This window comes from Castor canadensis, chromosome 11, assembly GCF_047511655.1.
Source record: "Castor canadensis chromosome 11, mCasCan1.hap1v2, whole genome shotgun sequence".
Lineage (NCBI taxonomy): Eukaryota > Metazoa > Chordata > Mammalia > Rodentia > Castoridae > Castor > Castor canadensis.
This window is the reverse complement of record NC_133396.1, coordinates 64,853,330-64,866,390: the sequence shown is the minus strand read 5'-3', so window position 1 is coordinate 64,866,390 and position 13,061 is coordinate 64,853,330.

The following is a 13,061-nucleotide window of genomic DNA, read 5'->3' as shown; positions in this document are numbered from 1 at the left end:
CTGCTCTCAAATAAATAGTTATTCTAAAATACAATTTTGGATTTTAGTTCAGCATTTGAACCATTTAATATCCTTAAACCCAATTATTAATAGTTTACCATCTGCTAGAATAGCAAAACTGCATTGATTTCTTAGTGTTTCTTTGTTGCAATTTACACAACTGTTAGGCTGAAAACCATCTCCATTTTTCTTGGAGTTGTCTCAATATATAGGTTTTCCTTGAGGTCTCAATCTCACTCCACTCAGAGAACAAAGTAGGCTGCAGAAACCACAACTCAAAAATCAAATGAGAGAATTAGATTGATTAAAAGTCATTGGAAACATCAGATATTCACCTAAATAAAATAGAAAATAAGAAAGCAAAGACATTCACAGGCTAAACTAAGCAATTACACATTATCAAATTTAAAATTATTAATGAGTAAGTAATAAAAATAAAATTAGTAGGAAATGAAAAAGAGAGAAGAGTCAAGACAAGAAATCCTGGGAAATATGTGAGATGAAGATATGAGAAATAATGTGGAGCAAAACAAATGAAGATCCAGACAAATAAAGGAAGGTTCCTCAATATTAATAGAGAAAGGAAATGCTGTTCTTTCTTCCCCATCTGCTTGGTGAGGGAGGAGGAGATGCATTTTAGGGTGTAAGAATAGGCAGTAATTTTCCAAAAAGGACTAGAACCCCACAGGAAATAAAAGTAAGAATGAAGAAATTGTGAAAAATATTCTCATAGCAAGAAAGAATCAGAATAAAGAAAAGTTGGCCTACATTTGGAAAAAATCATTGTCAGACCTTTGTCCAACAGGCCCCAGACTGACCTCCATAGTCACATTCATCATCGTCATGATCACCTATTATTTGGACATGATGGTGGTAGGGAGGCAACCTGAGAAGGAAGGGGATCAGGGAGAAGGAATAAAGAAAGGAAGAGGGAGTTGAGTTGTCAGTAGGATCACAGTATATTTTATTCATATATTAAAAAATCACAAGGAAACACATTATTCTGTAAAATTTTGTGCACTAATTAAGAACATTTGTTTTCAAATGAAGAAAGATTTGCACATAATAATGTACAGATGTCACTTATGGGGACACAAAGGACTCTGTTGTGGTAACAAATATCAGACCTGAGTATGCTTAGGGATCAGAGTGAGTGAATTCCTGTCAGACAGTCTATGGGATTCACACTGGATCCAGGACAGATGTAACCCTGGCCTTGGGAAAGATAAACAGGGATGGATCTAAGTCTCTCTCTCCTCTTAAAGTATAAATGCACACAGAACACTGAGGACTGACACAATTTTTATTATTTTCTCTTTTTACCCAAGTCACTTAACTCTTCTCACCTCTTTCTGTTCTCCTTCTTCTTCCTTATAGTACAAGATGTATACTCTGCTTTCAGTACCAGGGAAAAAATTCTTTACTTGGGGCTCAGGTGTGGTTCCTGCAGGTGACTGGGAAATCTAAACAAACCTTCCCACTCACTAGTTCAAGGATTTCCCAGTGTCCTTTTTACTTCAACACAATTGTAAAACAAAACTAAACATAAGCTATCAAAGATAGAATGTCTTTCGCAAAATCAGATGTGCAGATAGAAATGGTATTATTCTAAGCTCACTGTCACAGAGTAAATCTGTCACCTACATCCTCAGTGAGAAGAACTTATGGACAGCTCTCCACCTGTGATCTCTCTAGCTGTGATTTCTCAGTTAATACAGTGGGCAGGGTAACACAGTTTGTCTAAAGAAAGAATGGTTGACTGTCAGAGCGAGCTGAGGTAGGACACCCAGATCTTCTGAGACTTCTTAGTTGAGGTAATGGAAAGGGGAAACTCAATTTATCCAAGGCATGTATGGCTGACAATCAGATAGAGCAGCAAAAACTATGTTGTGAAAGAGCTACAGCTATAGGCTCCATGGAATTCCATCTTCTTTAAACCTCCTCTGAGTAAATCAGACACACACAGGGTGTCTAGGACAATCCAGCTGACTTAAAATGAACTGATGGACATGGGGTATAATACTGTCTGGTAAGTACCTTCAGTGCAATCCTATGGCCAGTATGGTGTGGAATGATTAGAACCTCAAACCTGACACATTGGCACCTAGAACAGACAATTATGTAATTTATTATTTCATATTTTATACTTGACAGTAAAACAAAGTTCAGATCACAAATTCCATTCTCAGAATGTTTTAATACACGGGGTCAAGTGAGTTGAAGTCTGGAGGATGGGCTAGGTTTGCACAATATGTATTTTAGGAAAACTCCCTCATGAAAGAAAATGCAGATGGGACACTGAGATTAGAAAATAACTGCATAGTATATGAGTCACCAGTGGAAGGAGGAGGATTTGTGTGGAAGTTTCTAAAATGCCATGACTCCTCTACTGGGCCAGCCTCAGTACCAGCAGCATATTCACAGGAGAATAGCAGAAGCACAAGTTTGCATCATGTGCACAACAGGAAGATGATTATCAGGAGATTGTGAGTGCCTGCGTCTTCACACTCCCTTCTTAGTTGCATATGCACCTCAGGAACCAGTTGTGGGTACAGACTAACCATCAAGGTAGGTGAAACTTTAAAGCATAGGATGGAAAGCATTTCTGATCATAGCAATTCCAAACCTTTTTTCAAACTCTTAAAATGTCTTATAGGTACATTAGAAGGTTAAAGAAATGAAGTTGTTGATATGATTAAAGTAAAAGTTTGGACCTATTCAAGAATAGACAATGGAGGGAAGACAGTCAGAGCCCAGACTCAATCTCATTGCCTGTGTGTTCAGTGTGGAGCACAATGTACCACTGGGGATAATCAGAACCAGCAAGGGGGCTCAATGTGGACACTGACTCGCACAAGGGTGATAAGAGGCACCAAGGGAGACTCAGGAGCTCTGTGTGGTGCAGAGTAACACCAAGGAAAAGCAGAACCACTAATGGGGCTCAAACTTCTTTGGGTCAATCACTATCATGGAGAATGTTCAAAACCACCAAAGGTGCTGAGGAGCACGAGCACTGAGGCCTGGGGAGACAGTCCTACTGAGGTTCTGGCTTTCCTTGTCCTTTTTCCTCTTATAAATCTCTCCCTCATTTCATTTAGTCACAAAATGTGTTCTAAAACACTTTCATGACATTCTTCTCCAAGCAAGTTATAGACAACATCACATCCATTGCTCCTAGGGACATATCTAATTTCTGCATGGGTAATTTTACATTATTATTGGCATGTATTTATTGCAACCCATCTCAAAAATCAGCTGCTCCAATTTAGTATTTGCCATATAGTCCTTCATAAAATTGGACAACCACCAAAGCTGTAGAATTTAGACCACTTCCAAACAGGCAAAAGAACAGAACACTCACTAACTCTTTCCCTTTTTCAGCACTGTGGACCAAACCCAGGCCCTCATGCATTGCTAGGAAAGCAGGTGTACTACTTGATGTAAGCCCAACCCTTTTCTCAGTATGTTGTTTTGAGATAGAGTCTTGCTAGTCCTTCCCCAGGACTGGCCTCCAACTCCTGGGGCTCTTGCCTCTGCCTCCTGAGAAACTGGGATTAAAGACTTGTACTGCCACACCTGGCATAGCTATTAAATTTTGTTCTCTATTTTTTCTCACTTCCCAAGTTCCTGTGAATTCAAATTTATTTCCTGTATTTTTCGAGTTCTGAATTTGGGGATTGTGTTATAAGTTGACTCAAACAATGAGTAATACATTATTTTAGACATTTTTTCTTAGAAAAAACTGAGTTTCATAAGTGTTGTGCAAATATGTATGTTTATGATAAAATTATAGTTATTAGGTAGTGTTGATGAAGATTATAGAAATTATAATACTTATGCAAGAAGAATGAGAAATGACAGTCATTCCTGGAACAAACTTTACTGTCTCTTAAAATAGTAATATAAATTTATCCTATGAACCATTTCTCTATCTCTATGTGTATACCTAAGAGAGTTGAAACTAAAAATTGACACAAAATCTTGCACAGTAGAACTCTTAAGAGAAGACAAAGGGGAAATACCCTGTGCCTTTCAATTCATGAAGGTCAAACAAACTAAACTATAGCTACAGAGTTTATTATTCATAACCCATAAAAAGCTGACCTTATTTTCTGCATCGTAATTTAAGCGATCATCGAAAATGTAATGTGAAATCTTACTAATTGCCATAATCTATAATTATCTTGACATGCAGTATGTATATCAGCAATTCCCAGGCAGAGAAAAAAGGGAAAGTAGCTTCCAAGTTTGCTCTCCTCTTCCAGAGGAGAAGAACATGAAGGGAAAAGTCATGGTAAAATAAAACCATTTTGAAAATACACAATCCTATCACATTTCACACTGAAAATGTGAGTTTGTTGTATGTGGACTACATTTCATGCAGAGTGTTATCATAGTATGAAACAAAAAGAAACTGTTACTGACAACACAATGAAGACATAAATGACCACATCAGACAACAAGTGTTCCCATTCCACAGCTCAATATGAAGTTACAGCAATCAGCTGATCCAGAAAGCTTGACTACCTAGATCAACATGACAGAATGGAGGAAGAAATCAACTCTTAGGATGGACTATGGGATGGCAGATTCCTGACAGATGCCAGGTCATGAAACTCCCACAAACCTGTTTGTGACAGCAACTGTCTGTTTAGTTTGCTAAATGAGAGGTTTCCGGTATAATGACAGATGGTATCCACAATCACCAACATCTAAATAAACATATTACCATACAAACCCACCCCATGTTTGTGGTCAGTGCCAAGAACATGCTGTGCTCTACGTGTATGATATGTTTTGCCTTGGACCATAGTAGCCTCCATTACAGGAATACCACTCAAAGTGCAAATATTGAACACATAAGGCTGCAGTCCTGCTAGTATCCAGGGGAATCCCAGACTGACAGAATGGGAATAAGTGCCAGCCTTTGGCTGCCAACCACTTACTGCTGACCAGAGAATCCCTCAGATATACCAGCTACAGGTGCCCACAAAACATTCATGTGAGCTAGCCACATTCAGTCCAGAGAGCTTCCACAGTCTCTGCTCACTGGGGGAGGGATGTCTTCATCTTGCTCTCCACAATCCAGATGTTAAAACAGAGAATGTGGATTTAAACTTGAAAAATATATAGGATTTGGGGTTCTGGAGGCAAGTTACTAATCTGATTTGAAGAAGCAGAATGGGGCTAGGATCTTAAGGTCTAGTTGGGGTAAGGGTTGATGTTATAACTCTATGGATTGTGCAAATTATATATGAACTTACAAGTGGGGATCACTGAAATTGAGAACTTTAAATTGAGCAGTAACCTATAGAGAACAAGAAGAAGCTGAATGTTAATATGAATGGTCCCACAGTAGAAGAAGAATTTTCATCTGCATAATGGGGTATTGCAAGGCCAGTGCTTATGTCTTTCCCCAAATTCTCACAGTCAAATTCGTGAATAAAGCACAGCACAGATGACATATTTTACAGTGTTAGGTTCTGAACCCAGGACATAACACTTTAACTATATTGCCTACTTCAAGCTCTGTATAAGTCCCTTTGGATTTTTTGGTTTGCTCTTGAGTGAGGCTCCTATTGTACACTGGCCTGGCCTTGAACCATCTGGATGTTATTACTCAAATATGCATCATTTTACAAAATGGGAATCAGTGACTCAGTGGGTAGTTTTTTTTTTAAATCCAGGTGTTTCCAGAAGAGGAACCTGAATATAGTAGGATGGTGTTCAGTAGTAGGAGTAGAATTCTAATCTGGGGAATGGGACATTGAAAGTAGTGTACCTGTGTTTCCTCTGCAAGTGTTCACAATCTCATTTGTGAATAAAGAACCATACAGACAGCATTTTCTGCAGTGATGGGGATTGAACACAGAAACTTGAACATCAAATACTCTCCTACATGACTCAAGACACCAACAGTTTAGTTTTTACTGTTAGTTGTGAGATCTCATCTTCTTACTTTTGCTCAGGTGAGACTTGAACTGTGATCCACTTGTCTGCACCTCCAAGTATCTGGGATTAACAGTGTGTGACCATACTTGTACCACAGACATCATTCTATAAAGTTGCCTATAGTTCTGGATCTTATGTGCTTAAGATAACAGGATGAATAAGACTAAGTGTGGCCTTGACCTCATATAAGTGCTGCAGTGTGACAATATAACAAGTTTCCAGGGAAACTGTGAACAAAATCACATTTGAGCAAAGACAGAGAAAAAGGAGGAGATGTGTCCAAAATCAGTCTTGGAGAAGACAACTGAAAGCCTGCTTGGACAGTGTAGTAGGCTGGGGACAAGAAGGGAGAAGGGGCATGGAAGATGGTAGTTCTGTCCTAGAAATATGAGATCATCCACTAAAACTTCAATCATCCCTCTAAAACCAGTTAGTCTGTTATCACAAATACACGTTACTCCTGAGTAGTAGAGCAGAAGTACTTCATGGGGCATAAAAGTATAAGAACAGCCAGATCTTAGTCCCTTTTATGTATAAGAAGAGGAATCCACGCATGCCATTCATTATTCATATCCAGGTTAAACTTCTCTGGCCAAGGGAGTTCACAGTTCTCTCCTCACATAGGGCTGAATTCTCTGAGGAAGAGAAGGTTGTATTTCAGATGATGAGACTGTTGGATCTTCTGTGCCTGGTGACACCTCCCCAAGGTGAGTGTCCGTGATGTCATGCATGGGTCTGAGGGGAGATTGTGACTGTAGGTGTAAGATAGGGATGATGCTCCTTATCCTCAGAATTCCTGCCTGAGTTGCAACTGCAGGATTTGGGACATGAACAAGTGAAGCCCTCTCTGTCCCTGTTCCTCTCTAACCCTGTCCCTGTGTCACTGGTTACTCCATCACCAGTGGATCCTGCTGACACTGTATCTGCCAACCTACAGGAAATGAACTAGAGAGGACGTGCAACATATTTTATGATCAGAACAATTAGCATTACACATTCTTCAGGGCCATATGTCCATCTCCAGAGACACATGCAAGAATGTTTTCCTGTACAGCTGAACTCTATGACAACCAAGGACAGTGTCATCCGTATTATATACAAAAGACCCAGCAATGGGATTTTAGTGTGAGCCCAGACATTATCCTTCCTACTGGACTGTTCAGTAACAGAAGGGGACTCAATACCAGCACAGAGCACAGTCTCTGCCCAGGCTAATTGCAGGGTCACCATCCATATTTCCACTAAGAAACTGTGGTTTCTCCCCACTCATCTCCCCCTGGTCACTGACATGCTTTGTTACCATAGAGATCACTTATATTTCTGAACTGCAGAAATGATTGTTTTGGATTGCTATTGCCAAAAATTCTATATATCTGGCATTTCCACAACATTATGGATGTAGCCTTCATTCTTCATTCTATGAATGTTATTTTATTCTCCTCCACAATCAATTGGGTCTCCATGTCCTCTCTTCCTATGAGTCACTGTCAATCCTAGTCCATTGAGAGCCCTTTGCTTGGACTTCTCTGTACATTGCTGTGCTTCTTGATATTGTTGCCCACATATTACTAGAACATTCCATCCAGAGCTCATCTTTATTGATATCAGGACAATTTTCAGTGTCACAGTGAAGAACAGGATTTCTTTACGGAACTATAGTTGTTAACAACCATCCATGTCACCAGTCATCCTATGATCATAGGACAGCATGCATTGCATGGAATTATCTATACTCAAGTTTTAATAAGGATGAGGCTGAGAAATTATGTCATTAATCCCTGAAAAATGTTTTAGTCCTTAGATTTGCATATATTCAGATTGATTTTTGATGTACATGGTTATCACTCAGTAATGTGCTTGGAGAACACACAAATAAACATTCACACAATCACACTCAAATACTGCACACTGGTCTTGAGAGGCACAGGTGCCCAACCATCACTCAGGTGTCATTTGGCACAGGGACAGTGGGAATATTCACATGGTGCTAGGAGAGAATGGGCACTTTGGTAAGACCCAAGGTGGCAAGTTCTGGCAGGGTCCCACATACACTGGAAACCTGGAGGTCAGCTCTCTCTGTGTGTGGCCCTCAGACACACCAATGTTGACACTGCTGAAGATCAGCTGTTCTGAGGTTGATTCTAACACTATTTCACTGTGAGTTGCCTCAGGGTCTTACAATTACTAGGACACATTGTTGTGGACATGTGTCTTGGATGACTCAATAGGACTCTACACTACTGTGACTGGTTGACAAATATGTAGTCACATGGCTCCTGTGTTTTGAGACATTGTCACTGCAGGAAGTGTCTATCATGTTGAACTGCAGGCTGGTTAAGGATGTGCATCTGTATTAATTTTCATGATGTAGTACTGGGATTTGAACTCAGGGCCTTCAAACCGTGATCCATCTTATCTTTGCCTCCCTAGAGTAGCTAGGATTCAAGGAGTGAGACTCTGGTGCCCAACTCATTTAATGTTTTTAATTGCAAAATAGCCCTAAGCTACAAAGAGTCTCTGCATAAAACTAAATATGTTTTCATATTTTTAAACTATGTATTGAAAGCTGATTGCTCTAACAATGATCTTTTGCATAAAATTTGGAAGATGGAACACTTTGTGATGGTGAAATTTATTTTGGTGTATAAGTGTTACTCTTTCTTTCACATTTATATACTGTTTTCATTCTACACATAAACTAAAACTTTTATGTTGTTTTTATTCTTTCCACATAAAAAGAGCTAATTTATGATTGCAGACTGTACAATTTGTTGTTTTTAGGAAAAGTTGACCTTGAGAGCTTGCTTGGAGATTATAGTAGGGGAGCAGAGATACTTGTGTATCCTTGACTGAAGTATCTTCCTCCTCTGTCAGAGATGGTCGTCCATTTTGACCTAACATGCTGCTTTGGGAGGAACACATATGGAGTTATATGAGGAATAGGACACCCACCAACCGCTCTAGACCAGGTAATCAACCTCAGTGATCTACGGGGTGATAGATGCAACAGCCAGATTACTCTCACATCTTTAGCAACTGATGACAACACATCATTGATGAATGCTTGAATCACTCACCATTTAAAGTGACATCCCTCATTTGCACAGAAATGCACTTTCTTATTTATTAGTTTTCTGTAGTTATAAATTTTTTCACTTTTTTATTTAATTTGAATTTGCTGGCTATCATAGTGGAATATATTTTACTTTACTTTACCCAAAAAAAAACAAGGATTGTGCTATGTTAGGGAATCTTTTAAATGTAATTTGGTTTATATCACAACATATGTTAGAAATTTGTAGGCTCTTCTGGTGAAAACACAGGCCTGCAAATTCATCTTTTAAAATTTTTTTGTTCTAGAGAATGAAACCAAATCTATGTGCATGTTGGCATGTCATCAACCCTGAGCTATAACCCAAGCCCAATTATTTACTTTTTCCAACACTTGAGCTACAGCATCATCCCTCAATTATTTACTTTTTAATGTCGTGTAATATTACATAAATAGACTATAATTATTTGAAACATCTATTTAATGTTAAATGACAAAACTCAGGTAGTAGCATAGACATTTATTCAAATATTCATCTTTTCATTGTCTTGAATGCACACACATTCCTGCTCCAGTTATATTAATGCATATAGGTTTTGTAGTCTTCACTCACTAATGCACTGTAGAACACTAGGTCTAGTTGCTCCTCACTGTATTTTATTCATGTTATCCCACCGAGTCTATCCTGTTTCTTCTCCTTTTCCCAGTGTCTAGTGACCACTACTCCACTGTCTCCTCTATGAGACCATTTTTAGTACTTCTTCAGTGACTGCAGGATGGGAACACTCAACAATGTGAGAAACATATGAGATATGAAAGAGAAGGTAGATGTCCTTCCTGGGAAGTGTAGAACATGGGGAAGCATTGACTGAGTCCTCAGGGCTGGTGCAGAAGAACCATGGTCTTCCCTTGAAATACTGATTCTCCTGCTAATTTAATGTTCCAGCCTTGTGATAACGTGCATAGAGCAATGTAAGCTCAGATCATGTCTTCCTTAGTCTCCATGTGAGAGAGGGAAGGTACTACTGATGGGGAACTTCATAAGTGGAAGGGAAGGACAGTAAGATAGCAGTATTGGGGAGTACTTGCCCCAGAATAATTTTGTGAATTAATCTTCATAGGTGTAAAAATAGCAACACCCTTACATCTGCAAGAAATTAATGAGATGAACTTAGTAATTGAACTTATTTATCTACTAGAATTACAATTTAGTGCAGTTCAAAATTTAATTTTCTCCTCTTAATATTGCAAATGTTTTTCATTTAGTTCTTTAATGTGATAATTGGCAAATAAAATCAATTTATTTGTTAGGCATGGTGAAATAAATATATGTATATATGTAGTGAAATGATTAATTCAGGTTAATTAATGTGTTCTTTGCCTACTCTACCTCATAAATATTTCTGATTGTGTTTATAACATCTAGCACATACAATAACCCTTCAGGGAATATCTCATTGTGATTTTAATTTGCATTTCCCTGATGATTAAAGAATATGAGGGTTGTGTATGGATATTTTACTAATATGAATTTTGTTCTTTAAGAAATTAATATTTAAGCCTGTTACCCACATGTTAATTAGGTTAATTATTTCCTTGCAATTGAATTTTTTGTGTTCTTTATACATTTTGACAGACTCCCTTGCTTTGCAAATATTCCCTTACAGTCTATAGGTTGCCTCCACATTTTAATCTCTCCCTTTGTTATGATGAAGATAAGTAATGTGAGTCAATCTCACTGTTCTGCTCCCGACTTTAGTTCTTGTGTTTTTAGTGTCTGACAGTTAACTCATTAAAAGTGGTGAAGGCTGATGACTCTCAGAAACAGAGGAAGCAAAGACACTTTGACACTAAGTCCCCAGGTTCTTGTCACTGGCAGGGAAATTATTCAGAGAAGACACAATAAGGAATGGAGAGATTTATCACAGAGGAAAATTCACCCTAGAAGAAATTTTTTATTAGCAAGCATTAGTTGTACAAAATTGTTTAAAGTGGTACTTCCTAAGATGCATGCAATATTCTTAAATCAAACTCTCTCCATGCACACCTTCCTTTCAACTCCACCACCCTTCTTAAGACAATTTCAAAAGGCACCATAGGTCTCAATTCATCATAAGTATAAAATAGTTAGATCATATTCACCCCAAATTTGCCTTCTCATTTCATTGGCCTTCTGAATAGAGAGTCACACTTTACAGTTGGGTTAATGTACAAGTTTTCACAGGTTATTTTATGAACAGCACAACTTAAAAAGATATTCCTTTCTTTGACATGTCATAAAGCAGGATAGAAGGCAAGGCTAGATATTGGCAGGTAAACATGTTTTTAATTTCAGATAACTAAGTCCCACAAAATCATTGAGAACAGAAAGGAAGTGTTACAAATCCTTGTAACACTGTCCCAGAATTGTTTATTGTTTAATGGAGAAATGAGGAAACATGTGCTGGAGGAAGTATGCAGGACTGTCTTGTCAGCAAGCTGTTCCCCTAGTCCACTCAGCTTTCCCATGTTACTTCCATGCCATAGGTTGAGCAGAAGAAAGTCAGGTGCCAACCTCTTTCACTTCAGGATGATTGCACAGGGACAAGGGTGGTTACCATGAATTGGTCCTATAGGTTCCACAGACATGAGCAGACAGCGACACACATGCACTTGTTTAAACAATAAATGAAAAAATTTTATTCACCCTTCCTCTAACCATCACTCTTCAAGTATATCCCAAAGAGCAACAACCTATTCCTGGCCCAGGCACACAGCCCTCAACCTCTGGAAGGCAGGAGGAAACCATCTCTTGGTTTCTCCTCCAATATTCTAAGCAGAAATGGCATGGGTGTTGGAACCAAAAGAGTGTCAAATTAGGTCCCTGTTCACTCTAATGAGACCTCTCAGCATCACTATCACAAAACCACAGTGCCCTCAGGTGCATTTGTGTGCCAAGAACTCTATTCCTGAGTGGTCAGGCAACACCCATGGGGAGAAAATATGGAAGGCTACCCAGAGAGCACCTGTGCTACTTGTCACAGATCCACTACTCTCCTGGGTTCTGACACCTAAGTAAACCCATGAAGTTTAAGACTCAGGTGATGGGAATGAAAATATCCCCATCTCCACTCACTCATTGGTTGAAAAGCCCAGCAGTGAGCCTGGGTCATGACTGCTGTTTCACCATAGACAGGACGTGTCCCACACTTCTGCGTCTCAGTCTTTTTGCCTGTGAGTACTTTGTGAGTACTTTAATCTCCTTTGTTCACACTCCCCTTCCCACACGTACTCCTGCATGCACTATAACTGTTCACAGTTCTGTCTTTCATTCTTTATATCTAAGTTGATGTTCAAAGGGGTTTTTCAATGTATCTCTGCTGTGAGCATAGTTTACTTTGTTCTATTCAGCCATTTTCATTACTGTTATATGCATAAGTTTGCATATGACCACGTTTGATTTTGTGTATATGTGTATTTTTCAATTTATATCCCATGTATGAGAGCAAACTTGAGGCCTTCTTCTTTCTGAGCCTGACTTATTTCACTTAACATGATGTCCTCCAATTGCATCCATTTACATTAAAATCAAGTGTTGTAATTATTACTTATGGATGAGTAATTCTCCACTGTGTATATCCAAAACATTTCTTGATCCATTCATCAGTTGTAGGGCATCGGGACTATTCCCATTCCTTGGTTATTTTGAATAGCGCTGTGATGAACATTGGCTCACAGGTGTTTTGATTGCATACTGACTTACATACCTTTGGGTACATGCCCAGAACCAGTAGCACTGGATCATATGGCAGTTCTAATTTTTGAAACTATAGATAATACAGAATGGATGTCTCCCACTCATGGAGGATATGAGAGAAATTGTATCCCAATAAATCAACAGATTTTCAATGATAACTGCTAATAATAAAGATTGTGCCTTAGAGTGAGATAGGGCTCAATATTTTGGAGGACTGACACCAGGAAAGTGACATGTGAGATCCTGATATAGAACCACACCTCATTAAAAATGATTCTTGAGAGCATCTCCAATTCACATTAATGGAGAAACCAGGAGGGC